At 48.2% G+C, this 18,393-nt stretch overlaps 1 long non-coding RNA gene across 1 annotated transcript in view; it reads left to right on the forward strand.

Annotated features, from left to right (window-relative positions):
- Window positions 1-213: 213 nt before the first annotated feature.
- The window catches only part of LOC135322974 (uncharacterized), a 155,647-nt gene continuing 137,467 nt past the window's right edge, over window positions 214-18,393 (forward strand). Inside the window, exon 1 of the long non-coding RNA XR_010384035.1 lies at window positions 214-436. This is a non-coding gene — a long non-coding RNA (uncharacterized LOC135322974). The remainder of the gene's footprint in view (window positions 437-18,393) is intronic.

Raw genomic sequence — 18,393 nt, forward strand, 5'->3', positions numbered from 1 at the left:
AGAATGGACAAGTGTGAGCTCACACTTTAGAACTCACAATCTCCCAGACAGGCGATGGGCAGGGCTGCTTTACAGGAATTTCGGCAGGCGGGGCAGCGGAGGTTGAGGGGAAGAGGCTGGCAGGGGTTGGGTGGGGTGGGGGGAGTTCTCGCGAGAGCTCCAGATCTCAGAGCCCGGCTCAGAGTCTCTGCACACAGCTCCCGGCCATCGCTGCCGCAGCCTCCGCTGTCGCCAGTACGGCCACCACCGTGCCACCACCACTGCCGTTAGAAATCAGAGTCATGTGCACCACGTCTGCCTACTGTCCTCGAACGCAGGTGACAGTGCAACCCTTTCGCACCAGGAACTCTGGGCTGAGCGCCAGGTGTGAGGCCTCTACACACGGCAACCTATGAGCAAATGAAACTAAATTAACCACAAAGGCAAGGATAAAAAGGTTAGACTTTATTTTATTATGCAGATTCTATTTCTAGTTCCCGGGAATTGTTAATGGGCTTTGTGGGTGACAGACCCAGGTATCAGTAATACTGATGGATTGAGTACTTAGGCCTGAGAACCCGTGTGATGCCAGGGATAGGTCTTCCAAAGAAATGGACATGCTCCTGCCTCTGCATCTGGACACGGTGCCTGGGTGGGTAAGGCCAGTGGTACCTCGGGTCTCCCTTTCCAGTGCGCCTAGGGATGACTCAGCCCCTTTCCCTGAACCCACTGTATCTTTTTCAAGGACCCTCAGGCTGCTTCTTTATGGGTTTGTTTTAACACTCGGAATAATTTTAGGTTTCTAATCACCAGGGAGAGAGACAGAGAGACCAGACGCAGTTTCCCCATCTTTACTTCTGACATATAAAGATGTATTTAGTACCAGTAATAAAAATACAAATCATCATACCTCACATGTCTAGAGTGACTTGTACGTCCCAAAGTGCCTTCTGTCCCACCATGTTTGATTTTTCCAGTAGCCCTATGGCCAGGCTGGGAAGGTGTTAATCCACATTCCAGTTTTAAGCCCTGCATTTCTCGCTGCCTGCAGTGTTTTCACCTGGCAGCTTCATCAGTGACTCCCAGTGAACATTTCTAAAACATGCTGCTAACTCCCACCCACCTCTCTTACTCCTGTATCCTCTGTTGTTGTTCATTACAGCATCATGTTCCTGATGGTCCAGGCTTGAGACCTTGACATCCTTGTGGGGCTTCACTCTCTCCCTTGACTGCATATCTAGTCAGCTCCTAAATCTTGCTGTTTCTATCTTTGGTATCTTTGGTCTCTGATCTGAGCTGCCTTTCTCACTGCCATCTGCCTCCTCCCTTCTCTCCTGAATAATTGCAGCTGCCTCCCAAGTGATTGTCCCAGCCCAATCCTTGCAGCTGGATGAACCACCCTAAGTGTCGCTCTCCCTGGTCAGTCCCCTGCTCATAGCCCTCCAGCACTCCCTATTGCCTTATGAAATTATTCTAAACTCCTGAGTGGCTGCATGTGACTCCAATCTTCCTCTCCGTTTCAAATCCTCCTCGGTGTCTGACATGGCAGCTGAGCTGGATCCTATACATTCCTCCAGCATGTCCCAGTCTTCTCCATCTCTGGGCCTTTAATGTCGCTGAATTGATGCGAAGACGCCGTCTCGTTTCCTCCACCTTTTGGCCTGTTGAAGTCCTACTTGTTCTTAGGTTTGCCCAAATGTCCTTTCCTCCAAAAGGCCTTCTCAGTCGGTCGCTTAGAAGTGGGTTCTTGGAGGGGGAGGTGGTATAGCTCAGTGGTAGAGTACATACTTGGCATGAATGAGGTTATGGATTCAATCTCCAGTAACTCCATTAAAAAAAAAAAGTGGTTTGTCTATGCTTTCCCTAGTCCTTTCAAATTATCTTGAAGCTTTATTAAATTTGCCTTTTACTGTGGTTACTCATGTAGAAATCTAACCTTGTACACTAAACTACAAGCTCTTGGAGGGCAAGGAAGACAAGCCCCTTGTGGTTTTCATCTCTGCAGGCACCAAAAGAGCCTGGCAGGGTCCTTAAACGTTGTGCCAGTCCCAAAAACATTTGCTAAACTGAGCTGGTTCCCCATCCAGCGTGCAGGCAGGCTGAAAGTCAGAGAAATTAGACAGCTTACACCAGGTCAGAAACTACACTCAGCGCCCCCAACTCACAATGCAATCTTTCTTTCCATGACCCCAAGATTGGCTGATGGACCAGAAATCCCATCGGTCATTCGACAAACATTCATTAGGTGTTGACCTTGTGTCTGGCATTGGGTGCTGGGGATACACTGGTGAAAAGACAGTGGGAGACCCTGCCCTCAGGGGAGGCCTAGTCCAGCAGGGGAAGCAAACCTAAATACGTGGTAATTATGTACTAGAGGCAAGAAGCAGAGTATTAGGGTAACACAGAGAAGTGGGTCTGCCTAGACTTGAGGAGCTACGGGTACTTGGGAAGGCTTTGAGGCACAACTGTTTAAAACAGTTATCTAGTTGAAGAGGACCTAGAAAAGAATGGTTTTCATCAGAGAAGGAAGTATTTAAAGGCACTGGGGCAGGAAGTAGCAAGGATGAAAAGAAGGCCAGGGTGGCTGAAGCAGAGAGAACCAGGGAGACACTGGCAAGAAAAAAGGCTGGTCAGGGAAGGGTGTCTGATGGGCCATTCAAAGGCCACTTCCATCGGGCTGTAGGGGGAGGTGGGGATGAAGAAATGGGCAGACACTGGAGATGTCAGACAAGAGAGAATGGAGGTCTCGGGTGGAAAGCTCACATTGGGACAGACAACCACCACCAACAGCCCTCTCCCTGACTATGTGCTGTGAGCCCACGCTTGGAAGAGAGCAGGAGTATTTAAAGCCTTTTCCAGCTACTGATTTGGGCAGACTGGGCGGAGAAGACAAGTAGACAGAGCCCCCGGGGGCACCTGGAGGTCTGTGTTAACCCCCAGGCCCTCCACACACTTCTTGCGGCCTGGGCAGGATCTGGAGCCTCTCTGGTTTTTATTTTCTGAACCATATAGTGAAATTGGTAAAGTCTCCCAGCTGATTCCACTAAAACCTTTTAGATTCTCTAACAGACTAGGATTCCGACATCCTCCAAAGAATGACTATCACTTACTCTCCTAGTTACTAGTTTCCCTTGATAAAGGGGTCCATGTATGAAAGAAAAAGCTAAGAACAAAACCCCACAAAGCCCCCTCAAACAGAAAAAACAACCACAATGCAATCTGCAGCTCCAGGAACTTATTACAGACTGGCCCTTGCAAGGTGGACAAACCCTTGCTGTTTAGAAAAAAAAAATGTAGCCGGCACTCATTGGATTAAGAGTGCAGAAAAGCAAACGTGTTCAAATCTTAAACACATCATAATTTTAAGCATCCACAAGTGTTTAAAAAGTGTTAGCTGCTATGAGCACATACATCCATTCACTAGTTAAACATCATAACCTGTTTCTTTTCTAAACACGTGGGCAGGAGAACAGAGGACGGTTAACATGTTAAACACACTGACATGTTTACAATGTGTTGCAAGAAGGTGTTTAACTTTTTGTGCTCCAAAGCTAAACACTTTGGAATTAGAGGGTTGGCTAATTCTGTCTCCAGTTAGTATGACTATCACCTAGTGGACCCTTTGGCACCTTTGGAATCACAGACAACCCAGTGATAACCTGGATTTCATCAAGAGTAGGACTGGGCTCCTTACTACAGGATCTTGGGTGCAGATGAAATGTTTGTTTCTGAAGGCAAGTCACAGAGGGACTTAGCCCTGAATCCATGAATTGCTGGACCCAGCCCCCGCTCCGGGTTAGCATGACCAGACTCCTCTCCCAGGTGTTCGTTCTATCTTGCTGGTAGGAGCTTTCCAGGAGGCCCCAGATGTAGATCAGCTCTGGCCTTGGTCTCTGTGCCACACTGGCTCAGACTCTCATAGAGAATAAATGCAGCCCTGGAAGCTAAATTGGAAAGAAGAGAGGGAAAAAGAGAAGAAGGAAGGTGAATATTTGGTTCTAATGGCTGCTTAATAAATTACCACACACTTTGTGCTTAAAGCAGCATAACTGTATTGTCTTGCAGTTCTGGAGGGCAGACATCCTGGGTCTGTTTGGACTGAAATGAAATGTCGGTAGGGCTGCGCTCCTTTTGGAGGCTCCAGGGGAGAATCCATTTCCTTGCCTATTCCAGCTTCTAGAGGCCACCCACATTCCATGGCTTGCGGCCCCAACTTCATCTTCAAAGTCAGCAGTGAGCCGTTTCCTCAGTTTCCTTGGCTGTAACTCGATGAACTTTCCATGCACCTCTAGAGGCAGCCTTTCCACCCAGGCACCAGATCCCAGCCCTTCTCACCTACTCAAAGATATTGCTCCGGCCGTTACCCACTTCTCTCCTCCATCTTCAGTTGTTATGTTCTCCTGAATCAATCCCATCAGCATGCAGGCATGTGATTATTTTTTTCCCAGTTTATAAAAACCTTCCTTTGAGTCCACTTCTTCTGCAACTTTTTCTTTGCTCCTCATTCACATCAAAACTTCTCCAGAAAATTGTACTCACTATCCCCAATTTTTTCCCCATTCTCTTCCTCTTGAAAACAACTTTTTTAAGATATCATGAACATATATAAATTGTATGTAATTAAGACATACACTTGATGTTTTGGTACACATATGTACCAAATATATATATATACACATACATATATATATATACACACACATACGCTGTGAAAAGATCACCACAATCAAGCTCAATAATTTGTCCATCATCTCTGTAGAGATCCATTGTGTGTGTGTTGAGAAGATTTAACTAGAGATCTACCCTCTCAGCAGATTTCAAGTATACATACAGTACTGTGAACTATCATCACCATGCTGTGCACAGCTCATTCATGTTGCATAACTTTTATTGTACCCTTTGACCAACATCTCATTTCTGCCTCTAATCCCCCTTGCTCCTGGCAACACCATTCTACTTATTGCATACATGAGATTGACTATTTTAGATTCTACATATAAATGAGATGATGCAGTGTTTGCCTTTCTGTGTCTGGCTTATTTCACTTAGCACAATGTCCTCCATGTTGTCACAAATGGGAGAATTTCCTTCTTCTCGTAAAGCTGAATTATATTCCATTATGATCTATCTACCTATCTGTATCATATTTTCTTTATTCATTCGTCCTTCAGTGGACATTTAGGTTGCCTCCATATCTTGACTATTGTGAATAATGTTATAATAAATATGTGAGTGCAGATATCTCTTTGAGATACTGATTTCATTTCCTTTGGTTATATACCCAGAAGTGGGGCTGCTGGATCATATGATAGTTCTATTTTTAATTTTTTGAAGAACTTTAATACTGTTTTCCATAGTGGCTGTAATACCAATTTACATTCCCACTAAAAGCGCACAAGTTTTCCCTTTTTTCCACATCATCACTGACACTTGTTATACTTTGTCTTTTTGGTAATAGCTGTTCTAACAGGTGTGAGGTGGTATCTCGTTGTGGTTTAGTATCTTTCCATGTACCTGTTGGTCATTTGTAGATCTTCCTTTGAAAAATGTCTATTTAGGGCCTTTGCCTATTTTTAAGTAATTAAAAAAAATTGAGTTGTAGGAGTTCCTTATGTATTTTAGATGTTAACCCCTTATCAGATATTTTGCAGATACTTTCTCCCATTCCATAGGTTTCCTTTTCATTCTGTTGATTGCTTACTTTTCTGTACAGAAGCTTTTTAGTTTGATGTAGTCCCACTTGTCTATTTTTGCCTTTGTTGCCTGTGGTTTTGGTGTCCTAACCAAAAAATTATTGCCAAGATCAATGTCAAGAAGCTTTCCCTCTATGTTTTCTTCTAGTAGTTTTACAGTTTCAGGTCTTACATTTAAGTCTTTAATACATTTTGAGTTAATTTTTGTATAAGACATGAAATAAGGATCCAATTTCATCCTTCTGCACGTGGATATCCAGTTATTGAAGAGACTGTTCTTTCCCCACTGTGTGTTCTTGGCACACTTGTCGAAGGTCAGTTAACCATAAATGTGTGGATTCCTCCCAGTCTCTCTTAAGCACACTCCAATCAGCCTTTGCCCCGAAGTACTCAACAGATTACCCTTGTCAACCTTCGTATTGCTGAGTTGCAGTCAGATCTGTCTTGACCACTTCGTTGATCAGCTGCATTTGACATAAGTTGATCACTTTTCCTCCTTGTTATGTATTCTTCACATGACTTCCAGAACTGCACACTCCCTTTGTTTTCCTCATATCTCACGAGTTGCTCCTTCTTGGTCTCCTTTGCTGCTTCCTCCTCATCTCCTTGATCTTTTAGGGTTGGTATACCCCAGGGCTCAGTCCTTGGTTCTGTTCTCTTCTTTACCTACATTGATTCTTTTGGTGATCTTATGCTTCGCATATCAGATATCACTGCTGATGTCCAAACTTAAATTTTTGCTTCCAGCCTTCAGATATCTATTTGGATGTCTACTTGGATGATATCTCAAGTTCAACATGCTCTCCTGATCTGCCCTGTGCCCACCCCTCCCTCGTAAACCTGCTTTACCCACAGCCATCTCCGTCTCACTTGATGCCAGCTCCATCTTTCCATATGCTTAGGCTTGTCACCTCCATGGCTACCATCCTGGTTAGAGCTGCTATCGTTTCTCACCTGGATTACAGTACTAGCCTCCTAATTGCTTCCACCTTTGTCTTTCTGCAATCTGTTACCAAAACAGCAACTAGAGGGAGTCTTCCAAAATTTAAATCAGATCGTGTAATTTGTCTTCTCAAAGCCTTTCAGTGGCTCCCCATTTCTCTAAGGCCCTACACAGTCTGCCAGCCCATCTCACCTCTGCCTCGTGGAACGCACCCCTTCTACTCTTCTTTTTCACTCCACTCCAGCCTCCGACCTCATGGCAGTTCCTCAAACATGCCAGGGATGCTGCATTTTACAAACTGTACTCTCCACTTTCCTGGAAGGCTCCTCCTTCCCCAAATAGCCACATGACTCCCTCCCTCACCTCCCTCAAGTCTTTGCTCAGATGTCACCACCTCAGTGAGAGCTACTCTGACTCCTGTATACACTACAGCCTGCCTCTACTCAAATCCCAACCCTCCTTGTCCTCTTCTACTTATCTTGTTTCCATGCTAGTTAATACCTTCTGACATACTACAAAATTTCTTGGTTTTTTTTTTTTAATATTTATTGTTTATAGGTCTCCTTCTGATAGACTATAAGTTCCAGGAAGGCAGACAGTTTTTTGCATTTTTGTTCACTGATGAATCTCAATGGCCTAACACAATGGCTGGCATGTAGTTAGTGCACAATAAATATTTGTTGGATAAATGCACAGAAAAACTGTTCGTGTCATGGGAAGGTTTCCATGAAGGATGTCTACCATCCATCCGTCTGTCCACTTCAGTCATTCAACAAGTATGTTTTGGGTGCCTGGTCATTTTTTACCCTATGCGGTGTCTTCTGAGAAAGCGGTTTCTACCCTAAAAGAACATGTAATCAGCTTAGGGGAAAAGCGTAGACACGGGAATCATTAAATTGAACTTAGCTGTTGTTATCTAAGCCAGAATGGAAAGCTCAGGCATTGCCATGCTAGAGGGCTGGTGATGGGGGCGGGAGTGCAATATTTATAGTCTGACACTCTGATGGATTTGAGGGTCTAAAAATCAAAGAGTCTTTGAAGACCCCACAACTGCATGTCCTGGGGATGCTGAGAATCTGCTGGGAGAGGGAAGGGGAAACAGCCTTTGATGGGCCTGCGAGGGGGGCCCCGAGGCTGAGAGAGGAGCTGTTGCCCTGCCTGTTTCCTCTGTGTTTACCTGGGGCTTTCTTTCCAGGAGCTAGTGGGGAGTTTTAGCCCCTGGGACAGGGATGACAACCAGCTGCCTTGTCCAAGGAGCTGCCCCTCCCTGAAAGGCAGCATTCTCACACTTGCTGGGGGAGCTGGAATCCCAGCAGCACTGAGAAGCCAGAGCTGAGAGGCTGGGCCCTGGGTGTCCTCAGCCTGGGAGCCTTCTTCTCACCCCTGACTGCACCAAACTCAGAAAGGAAAACAGTCCTAATCCCATAGTGCTGAACAAATAGCTCACAGCAGGCCAGTCCCCTGGATCCGCAGAACTGGAATGAACGATACCCAGACCGTCTTGCTCCTCTTCTTTGTTCTGTTGCCCTGCAAAGTCTTGTGCTGAGGGGAGGTGATGAAACACATAAACACATCTGGAGGTGTTGCAGCAGCTCAGGGAAGGATGCACTGAACGGGGACTCAGGGAAGGAGGCAGCATGGAAAATTCACACACACACACATACACACACACACACACACACACACTGCTTGGCGTTAGCAGGCACAACTCAGGCCATACGCTTGGGAAAGCTGGTTCCTGGTGGGGCAGGGAGCACCTCTTGACTTCACCCAGAGCTCTGAGTGTGCCTCTTACACCATGTAGCTATTTACACGTGGACAAGAACTTAATCCTCAGAGCAGGCACTAGAGGTAAAATTTCTCAGACAATATTCACTTTGCTCACAAGGCGTTTCATTGCCCCTGCTTTTAGGTTTCTCCTATTTCAGAAACTTGTCATCCAGGCTTCTAAATAAGTCCTACCTAGCTTCCTTACCAAACTTTATAAATTTTGATACAAATGACTCATGTTGATTGGACGATGTACAGAGAAATTAATAAGAGAAAATTCCAGTCACCCATAATCTCCCCTCCCCTGGAGATACTACATTTGAGTACCCACACCCAGACTTGTCCTTACACACACAGTGTGGTTAAGCAATGTCCTGTGCTTTCAGTCAGTGTGGGTTCTCCCTGGCGCCTTCCCTCCCCTATTCTAAGCCCCTGCATTCCTAGCCTAGGGAGCTTCTGGTAGAGGAGGAAGCAGAAGTTGCCCCTCTTTCTGTCTCCCAGGAGAGCCCATGCTCCCTGAAGCCCCATATTAAGACAGATGTGCATGGGGTTTGGGAGAAGGGACAAGACAGTGTGTGGCCCTGGTCAGGGATGGAGACTGGTGGGCCCCACGTTGCAGGGGACCCAACCTGTCCTAGTGCACCTGAGGAGGAGGCAGCATGCTTGAGGGAAATGACTGCCCCTGGAGGACAGGTTAAAGGCACCTGAGCTCCCAGCCTTGCTGAAGAGCACCCCTCCACATGCCTCTACCTCATGGACAGAAACAGCCCTGCAGGGGGCCTGTAGGCTTGACCATGAGGTTGTCAGTGCAGCCAAGGGACAGGAGGCTAGAGGCCGGCCTCTGTTTTCTGGGCACCATGTCAGCATGCTGGATTCTCATGTGATGCCAGGTAGGGGAAGAAACCCCAGTGATGTCCGAGAGTGCACTTCCTGCCAGCCCAGCAGGGTAAAACTTGAAGTCAGATTCGAGTTGATTTAAATAGAGACACGCGATACTTCCTGCATATCTGAACTTGTGGAGTAAGATTCATCCATGCTGCACATGTGTACTTTTAACAGAAACGGGGCCACCCTGTCCTGTTACCTGTTTTCTTCACTCGGCGCTGTGTCACACAGCTCCTCCGCGGCTGCTCCTATGCGCTCACCATCATCAGTAATGGGCACATCACACTCCATCGTGTGAACATGTCACAACTTACCCAACCAGTCTATCTGAATACTTCCCGTCCCAGTTTCTCTCCAAGACCCAGCTCTCCAAAGGGCTGGAAGACGGGGGAGGCTTTGTCTTGCTGCGGCCATCGGGAGCACTGCAGTGGCTCCCCAGACCTTGGTTTTTCAGGGCTTGGTGCCTAAGAATGGCTGGCAGCCGTCGTGAGAACATCACACCCAGTAATAACAGTAATTAAGATTTACACAGCACCCTGGGCCCGGCCCCATTCTAAGCACTTTATGGATATCATCTCGCTTAATCTTCATAACAACCCTATGGGGAAATTGAGGCTCAAAGAGAGAAACTCATGCAAGGTCACACAGTCAGCGGCTGAGCTGGGATGTGAAGCCGGCAGTCTGGCACCAGCATCATGCTTTTAACCACCAGAGGAGTTGGCTTGCTTGGAGTTTTGGCTGGTTATTGGGAACAAGCAGCAGGGTTTTTTGACCTTTTCCCCTAAGTTTTGGCACATTGTATTTTGAGGTTTGCATTTTTTTTTTCAAATGCAAAAAATTCTTTTCTAGTTTCCCTCTAAAGAATTCAAGAGCTCATACCCTCTGGGCCAGTCATTCCTGGGCAGGACCCTGCTGACTGATTGATAGGCCACAGGTCAGAGTTTGAAGCTGTTTCTGAGTGGTGTGTGTGGCTGACACTCTTGCATCCAGCCTCTCCAGGACCGGCACAGCAAGGGCTTCCCACTGCTAGCAAACAGTCAGCCTGCCAGCCTTCTTCATCCTGTACCAAGATGTTTCTGTGTGGAAGCTGGATGCCTTGCTAGGTCAAATCCAGTCGTTAGAACTAGAGGGCCCACGGGGCTGTCATCACTGCTCAGCTGCGTACGGCGACCCTGGGTGCACACCAGAGACACCGAGCTGCCTTTGTGAAGTGCAGATGCCTTGGGCCAGGCCTATCTGGGGGCGGGGCCTGGGCTTGCGCCTTTTGGGAACGACCCCCGGTGACCCTGATGCCCAGCCTTGGCCAGGGGCTCCCGGGTTCTGACCCATTTCAGTCCTTCAGTCTCTCCCTGTAACACTGGCTTCTAGGGAGGGTCTCCCACCCAACTTGCAGATGTTTGATGTGAAGTTTGAGGTTGTGCAGGTGGCAGCTCCCTGGAGCACGTTGTCTGTAACCTGGAGTGATTTCCAGTTGAGGTCCTTCCTTTTTGGGACCCAGAGCCTGGAGGTGATTAGTGTCAAGGGTCTTGCAATTGTGAGCAATCTCAGAAATGCCATTATTTGTTGCTGGTACCATAAGTAGATGCAGAGAAGCTGCCTCTTATCTGCTGCTCAGGGAGATCACCCAAATGGGAGCAGTCGTAAACTTGCCATTGAACTATCAACAGCTCTGAAAGGAGGGTCTGAAAAACAAAACAAAACAAAACAAAACAAAACAACCCAGCAAAGCAGAACAGCAACAACAACAAACAAAAATACATCTTCCTGATTGAAAAGAGAGTTGAGCTGCTCTGTTTAGAGTCCAGCATGGACTGCCAAGTCTTACCTGTGTAACAGGTGCCTACGGCCCTGCGGGAGTGTCCAGCAGCTCTGAGTTTCAGCCTCTCCTTTCCAGTAGCTAATCTCATTCCCCACTACTATTATCTGAACCCACAAGAGTAGACTGGTGAGCACCTTTCACTCAAACCCCCTGTGGCAGGAATCCCTACAGGTAAGGGGGGGGCAGGGCACAAAGAAAAAAACAATCCTTGGGGAACTTCGATGCAAACTGAAAAAGACACATCTGCGGTTCTCATTAACCATAGGAACGCAGTGCGGCCCACAAAGCCCCACATCCTTTAACTTAGGGTAAAAAGAGAATCAGAGAAATGCCCAGGTTATTGGACCATATGCGCTATTTTAAGAAAAGAGCAAAACCCCATTAGAACTCGCATGATCTCGTGTACTGTCCTTCAGAGCAGATCCTTGGATGGCCCTATGCCCAGGGTGCCACCATTGACTGCTCTGAGAGGGTGCTTGCCCTGTGGGTTCTAGGAGCCCAGCCTTGGAGTCAAAGGAAGACGGACTCGTCTGCTCCAGAACACCCCCAGCCCCCATGGGCTCACAGCACAGTGCAGCCCTGTTCTCTCAGTTAACCTGGTGGGGGATTAGGGGACAGGCTGTGCCGCTCAACCTTCTGACCTTCAGCAGGAGCTGCTTCTCCACCACCTGCCCAGGCCTAGGGACGGGGAGTACATGAGCACACAGGGTACATGGTCCTAACCAGGCAGCTGGCAGGCAGCCCTGTGTTTTTAGATACCCCTACACCCCTGCCACCTGCCTCCCCGCCATGCCCACAGGAAAGCCAGCCCATGGCTGGGATGGTGGCCTAGGTTCAACCTGGTGAAAGGCTTAGAGACGGAGATGGCAGAGCGATTCTGCTGCGCTGCAGGGGGCTGGTCTCTTTACAACACCTACTGCAGAATTGTTCTCATGCTTCCTGTCTCCAGACTTGACCTCCAAGGCTGGTCCTCTCGTCTGGGACCTTGGGGATGAGATTTGAAGAAGCGGCCTAGTGCCCCTGGAGTGGCTGAGGCAATGTCTCTTCTCGGTCCATGTCTATCAGATTCTAGGCCACTCTGCATGGTGAACACTGGGAAGCTAGCAGGTGGGAGCCTAGGGTCCTCCCCGCCCACCCCCTTGTCAGGCAGGTGAGGACACTGAGGTGCAGAGTGGGCACTGAAGCACCTAAGGCCCCTTAGCTGGAGAGGGCCAGGGCCAGGGCCAGGATGAGGACACACGTCTTCAGGGCCTCCAGTCCTTGTTTTGTCGGACAGAACAGTGCTGTGTGTGAGCCTAGGAATGTGGGTCTGGCTGGAACACCCTTCCACCCCACCTGGGGGCCAGCATCTCCCAGGCAGTCACAGTCTTTTGTCATTCTGCATCACAGATATAGCTGCTTATGTGATTTCCGAGTTTCTATAGACGACAGATAATGGGATTTTCTTGCCTGGTAGCGCTTTCACAGCGTCACCCATCCCAGAAGGCAGTATGCTAGAGACGCCTTAAGATCAGAAAGGCTGTGCTTCCTGAGGCATGATTCCTTGATGGTGGCTTTTCAGCACCCAAGGTACAAATTTGTTGAATTACTAAAAACATTTATTTGCTAGATTGGATCCTAGAACAAGAAAATGACATTAGCATGAAATCCAAATAAAATATAAATTTTAATTAATAGTAATGTACCATTAATTTTTTAGTTTTGACAAATGTGCCCTTGGTTATGTAAGGTGTTACCATCAGAGAAACTGAGTGAAGGGTATATAGGAACTGTCTACTGTCTTTGCAACTTCTAGAAATCTAAATTTTTTTTTTAAATAAAAAGCTTAATTATAAAATTATTTGGCGGAACTTCCTCGGATCTGGCTGCCTTCATCCATCTGGCCCTCCTTTTCTTAATCTGACCCTCCTTTTCCTCACTTTGTTTCCCAATTAAAGAATAGGTTTTGACATTAAAAAAAAAAAGACTAGGTGTCGTATTCTACTCTGCTGCACTGGCATTTTCTCCTGAGGACTTACTCCTACAAGGACAGTGATGTAATATCCCCCTGGAGACAGAGCAAGGGTCTCTCCTGATGACAAAAAGGAGATGAATCCCTGGCGGGTGGTGGGCGGAGGCCTGTGGGCGCCTAGTGTTCGGGGTGCAGGGCTGGAGGGAAGGCCAACTTCATGGAATTTGCTTTCAGGTTGGGTACTGAACCTGCAGCCCTCCTCCCTTGCTCCTCACCCCTTCCCCACGCCTCCCAGAGTTCTCCAGTTGTGTCAGACCCCAGAGAGGGAGAGCCCTCGGCGAGGGTGGGCCGAGAGGAGCAGAGGGAGAGAAGGACAAGGGGCTGAGCGCTCAGCCTGAGTTAAGCTCTGCGGACCTCAGGGCTTCCCTGGGGCTGACTGTTCTCTGAGGGTCTCCGTAGGGGTCATAGAGTGGGGTGTGTCCATAAGATGAACTTGCCTGCCCGTGTTAGAATAGCATACTTTTGAAGGGAAAGGAGGAAGCGTTTAAAAGTAAAGAACAGTAGAGGCAGCGGTCCCCCCTTGCTCACTGAGGGATCACCTGGGCGTAGCTAATAAGAGCCCAATGAAATATCTTCCTATGTGAGCAGCGAAGCCAGGAAATGCCCTGCCATGCAAGCACCCTGGGATGGCACAGAGACATGGTGTGGAGGGGTTGAGGCTTATTCCCTCCTAGGAGGTAGAGGGCCTGGCCGAGCCTGTGAGACTCGGAGGCTGGCAGAGATTCCCAAGGATGAATGCCCTGGAGGGCATAGTTTCCAGGCAGGGGCAGCAGCCAGGAAAATGTGTGCAGGTAAGAACAGAGGGACGCTGGGAATGAGTGAGCCACCCCAAGGCTCCCCAGCCCCCTGAGCCCCCGGCCGAGGGCGCCTGCTCATGTTCCGGGTCTGCGGAGAACCCCCTTGGGGCATTAACTGCACCGGGAAACACCTGCCCTGGCCCGCACCCAGGTTTTTATGTCGTCTTCGTTGCTTCGTGCTTATCTCATTTGTGATTATAGAAAAGATTCTTGGCAGCTGTTGTCAAATCCTAACAGGGCCTTTAATGTCCCTCGTATATTCTGAACATGTCAGTAATTCCATCCTGCACATGTATGCATTACTTTCACCTGCAATAAAGGTTGAGGAAAATGTAACTTAAATAGAAATGCCCGTGAGGACAATAAAGTACATAAACGCTGGCTCTTCTAAGGCCTGGGGCAGGTGTGTGCACATGTACAGGAGCACACGCACTAAAGAGCATGGGCTGACGTGGTCAGGTCTTAGAAGAAATCCGGGGCCTGAGGAAGACATCAGGCTGTGGGCGTGGTGGAAAGTCAGGCAACACGTGTGACCGCTGGCGCAGCCTGGGCTTTCTCAGGGCTGTCCTCCAGGGCACGGCATAAGTGGCATGTTTACTTTCTTGCCTCTCTTGGGTGCAAATCACCAGGCTTGGTACCTGGGCTTGGGACATGCTTGGCCATCTCCTCCCTTTCCTCCCCTTGCTCCTGTGGACGGGGCTCAGGCTGAAGTAAAGACCACTGGCTCCCTTGTCTCCTGAGTGCAGGGCCCCCTCTCACACACCAGGGCTTTATGAGACCCCAGTAATAGTGAAGGAGGATGGCCCCCGGGAAGGCCAAGGGCCACCCTGGAGGATCCCACACATCACAGTGGCTTTAGGGGTTGGTCTTCCTGGGGGACCTGAAGACCGACCCCCTCATAGCACAGAGGGGAGTGGAGTGAGGGTGGTGACCGAGCTGGCACGCGTGCCTCAGTTGGGGTAACTGGCAGCCGCACTGTTTTCTGGGACAGCCAGAGCGACCTCCCCAAATGCCAGCAAAGTCTGGAGCTGGCTGTGGCCTTCAAGTTCCCTAATGGGTAGTGCCCACACTGGGAAGTTTTCTAAGGGCCTGGGTAACATTAAAAGTGAGCCAGGGATGAGCCCTCAAAACCACGTCAGAGGCTCCAGCCTTGAGTGTAGAGACCTCTTAGCAAAAGACAGCTGCTGAAACTCGTCCCCGGGGATGGTTGGTGAACCTGGTGATTTAAGTTCAGGCTAGAAGACATCACTGGGGACAAGAGAGGGGGATCCTGGAGACAAGGGGTGTGCAGCTCAGAGTGACACTGTGCTCAGTGAAACCAGCCATAGCCCCCAAATCAGTGACACTGTTCCTTGGGGTCCTTGGGGTCTAGGTCCTGTAGGATCTGAGATGCTGTGCTAGGGACCTAATGGTCCTTGAGGAAGGTCATAGAATCCTAGGCCTGATTTCGAGGCTATGGCTGGTTTCACTGAGCAGCTCCCAGCAGTGTTCTTCTGGAGCCTTAGGGAGCCTCTGTGGGCGGAAGCCTAGTCTCACTCCTATTCCAAACATGTTCTTTGGTTGATGCCCTGGGGCGTCCGTCTGTGGGCATGGCATTCACAGCCCCATGGAAATTCAAGAGAGTCAGGATAATGGGAGTGAGCTTGTGGTAAAGGAGGTCAAGAAGCCAGCTGCAACTGCAAAAGGAAAGCCCCCTCCCCTCCAACCAGCCCCCACCCAGGGCCTCGCTGTTAAACGCCACTAAGGCCTGCAACTGTAACAGGCACCTTGGGAAGCCAGAGGAAGGACCCAGGGACAGCGTCCAGGCCACAGGGATGGGGTCCTCTGAGGTTATGCCCTGGCCTGCTGGCTTGGTGGACATGAGGGACCAAATCTTTGGCTCGTATGGGCTCTTTCTAGCAGAGCCCTGTGTGGGTAGACAGGGCGATGTTGTGTTCGTTCTGAGGTCTCCTGTCCTCCCTGTTGAGAACTCACCACTCCACAGAGGCCTGCCTGCCTCCCCTGCCCTTCCTGGGATCACTCACAGTCAGACTCATCAGTGCAAGAGCTGGTGTAGACTAGGGAGTTCTTTTTTCTTTTCTTTCTTTTTTTAAAATTGAGGTACAGGCAGTTTACAATGTGTCCTTAATCAAGTGCCTGCTTTTGCAGAAATTCCTGGCTGGAGGCTCCTTTCTGGAGCCCCAGGTTGAATGGCCTCACTGTGCTTGGTTTCCAAGCAGACCAATTGGTTCATTCTTGGAGAGAGCTCCTGGTAAGGGGAAACCCATTAACAGGAGTGCATGGAACCCTGGGGGGGTGTGTGTGGGCGTTATCACCCTTTGAAGTCATTTTTATTTGGCTTATTTTTATTTTTAACAGACATAAATGAATGCTAGGGGTAGGAAGAAGAGGTAAGAAATCCAGGCGCAAAGCTTACAGAATGCATCTCCTTTGAAGACCTCCGATGTGTGCCTGTTAACTCAAATGAACAATTCTGACGGAGACCTGGAAATGGAGTTAGATGCCGCAGGTTAAGGGCTCAGTCCTACAGGGTTGTCTCCAACCCCCTACACCCCAAACACAGAAACACTTCAGAGGCAATTGCAGGTTTAGGCTGTCACTTGTGCTTCTGATTAACTGGTTATAGATTGGAGCCCATGATCTCCTCTTTGGGTTTGATTAATTTGCTAGGGAGGCTCAGAGAACTCAGAGGAACATTTTACTCACTAGATTGCTGGTTTCTTATAAAAGGATATAACTCAGAACATCTAGATGGAAGAGATGCATAGGGCAAGGAATATGGGGAGGGGCACAGAGCTTCAGTGTTCTCTCTGGGTGGGCCACTCTCCCTGAACGTCCTCTGCCTGTTCACCAACCTGGAGCTATCTGAACCCATCATTTTAGGTTTTTGTGGCATCTGCATTACAGAGGTATGAATGATTAAATTGTTGGCCATTGCTGATTGAACTCAATCTCCAGCTTCTCTCCTCTCCCTTCCCAGGCGGTCAGGGGTGAGACTGAAAGTTCCATCCTCAAATCTCAAGGTTAGTTCCTCTGGCAACCATGACCCCATCCTTAGTTTACCTGAGGACTTTCCAAAAGCCACCTCATTATCATAACAAAAGTCACCTTTCTAGCTCTCACCGCTTAGGAAATTTCAAAGGTTTCCCAAGCTTTGTACCAGGAAAGGGAACAAAACCAAATACACAGGCATGCTTGTTTTATTGTGCTTTGCAGATACTACGTTTTTCACAAGTTGAAGGTTTGTGTCGACCCTGCACGGAGCAAGCCTATTGGTGCCATTTTCCCAACAGCATTTGCTCCCCTCATGTCTCTATATCACATTTTGGTAATTCTCACAGTATTTCAAACTTTTTCATTATTATTAATTAGTTATGGTGATCTGTGATCAGTGATCTTTGATGTTACTATTTGTTTGGGGGAGCCACGAACAGCACCCATATAAGACAGTGAACTTAATCGAAAATATTGTCTTTTGACTGCTCCTCCATGTCCCTCCCTGTCCTTGGGCCTCCCTATTCCCTGAGACACAACAATATTGAAATTAGGCCAGTTAATAACCTTACAATGGCCTCTAAGTGTTCAAGTGAAAGGAAGAGTTCTCACGTCTCTCATTTTAAATGAAAAGCTAGATGTGATTCAGCTTGGTGGGGAAGGCGTGTCAGATGCCAAGACAGGCCAAAAGCTTGGCCTCCTGCACCAAACAGTTAGCCAAGTTGTGAATGAAAAGAAAAGTTCTTGAAGGAAATGAAAAGTGCTACTTGAGTGAACACATAAGTAATAAGAAAGGGAAACAGCCTTGCTGCTGATATGGAGAAAGTCTGAGTGGTCTGGATAGAAGATCAGACCAGCCACAACATCCCCATAAGTCAAAGCTGAATCCAGAGTGAGGCCCTAACTCTCTTCGATTCTGTGAAGACTGAGACAGGTGAGGAAGCTGCAGAAGAAAAGTCTGAAGCTAGCAGAGGGCGGTTTATGTGGTTTAAGGAAGGAAGGAATCTCCGTAACACAGTAGCGCAAGGGGAAGCAGCAAGCGCGGATGTAGAAGCTGCAGCCAGTTATCTGGAAGATCTAGCTAAGATCACTAACGGAGGTGGCTATGTTAAACAACAGATATTCAATGTGTGCAAAACAGCCTTAGACTGGAAGATGCCAATTAGGACTTTCACAGCTAGAGAGAAGTCAATGCCTGGCTTCAAATCTTCAAAGGACAGGCTGACTCTGTTGTAAAGGGCCAGTGCAGCTAGTGACTTGAAGGTGAAGCCAATGCTCATTTACCATTCTGAAAATCCTAGGGCCCTTAAGAATTATGCTAAACCTACTCTGCCTGTGCTTTATAGATGGAACAGCAAAGCCAGGATGACAGCACATCTATTTACATGGTTTCCTGAATATTTTAAACCCACTGTTAAGACCTATTCTCAGAAAAAGAGATTCCTTTCTAAACATGACTGCGCACTGATAACCCACCTGGTCACCCGAGAGCTCTGATGGAG

Source organism: Camelus dromedarius, chromosome 15 (genome assembly GCF_036321535.1).
Source record: "Camelus dromedarius isolate mCamDro1 chromosome 15, mCamDro1.pat, whole genome shotgun sequence".
In the NCBI taxonomy this organism is placed as follows: domain Eukaryota; kingdom Metazoa; phylum Chordata; class Mammalia; order Artiodactyla; family Camelidae; genus Camelus; species Camelus dromedarius.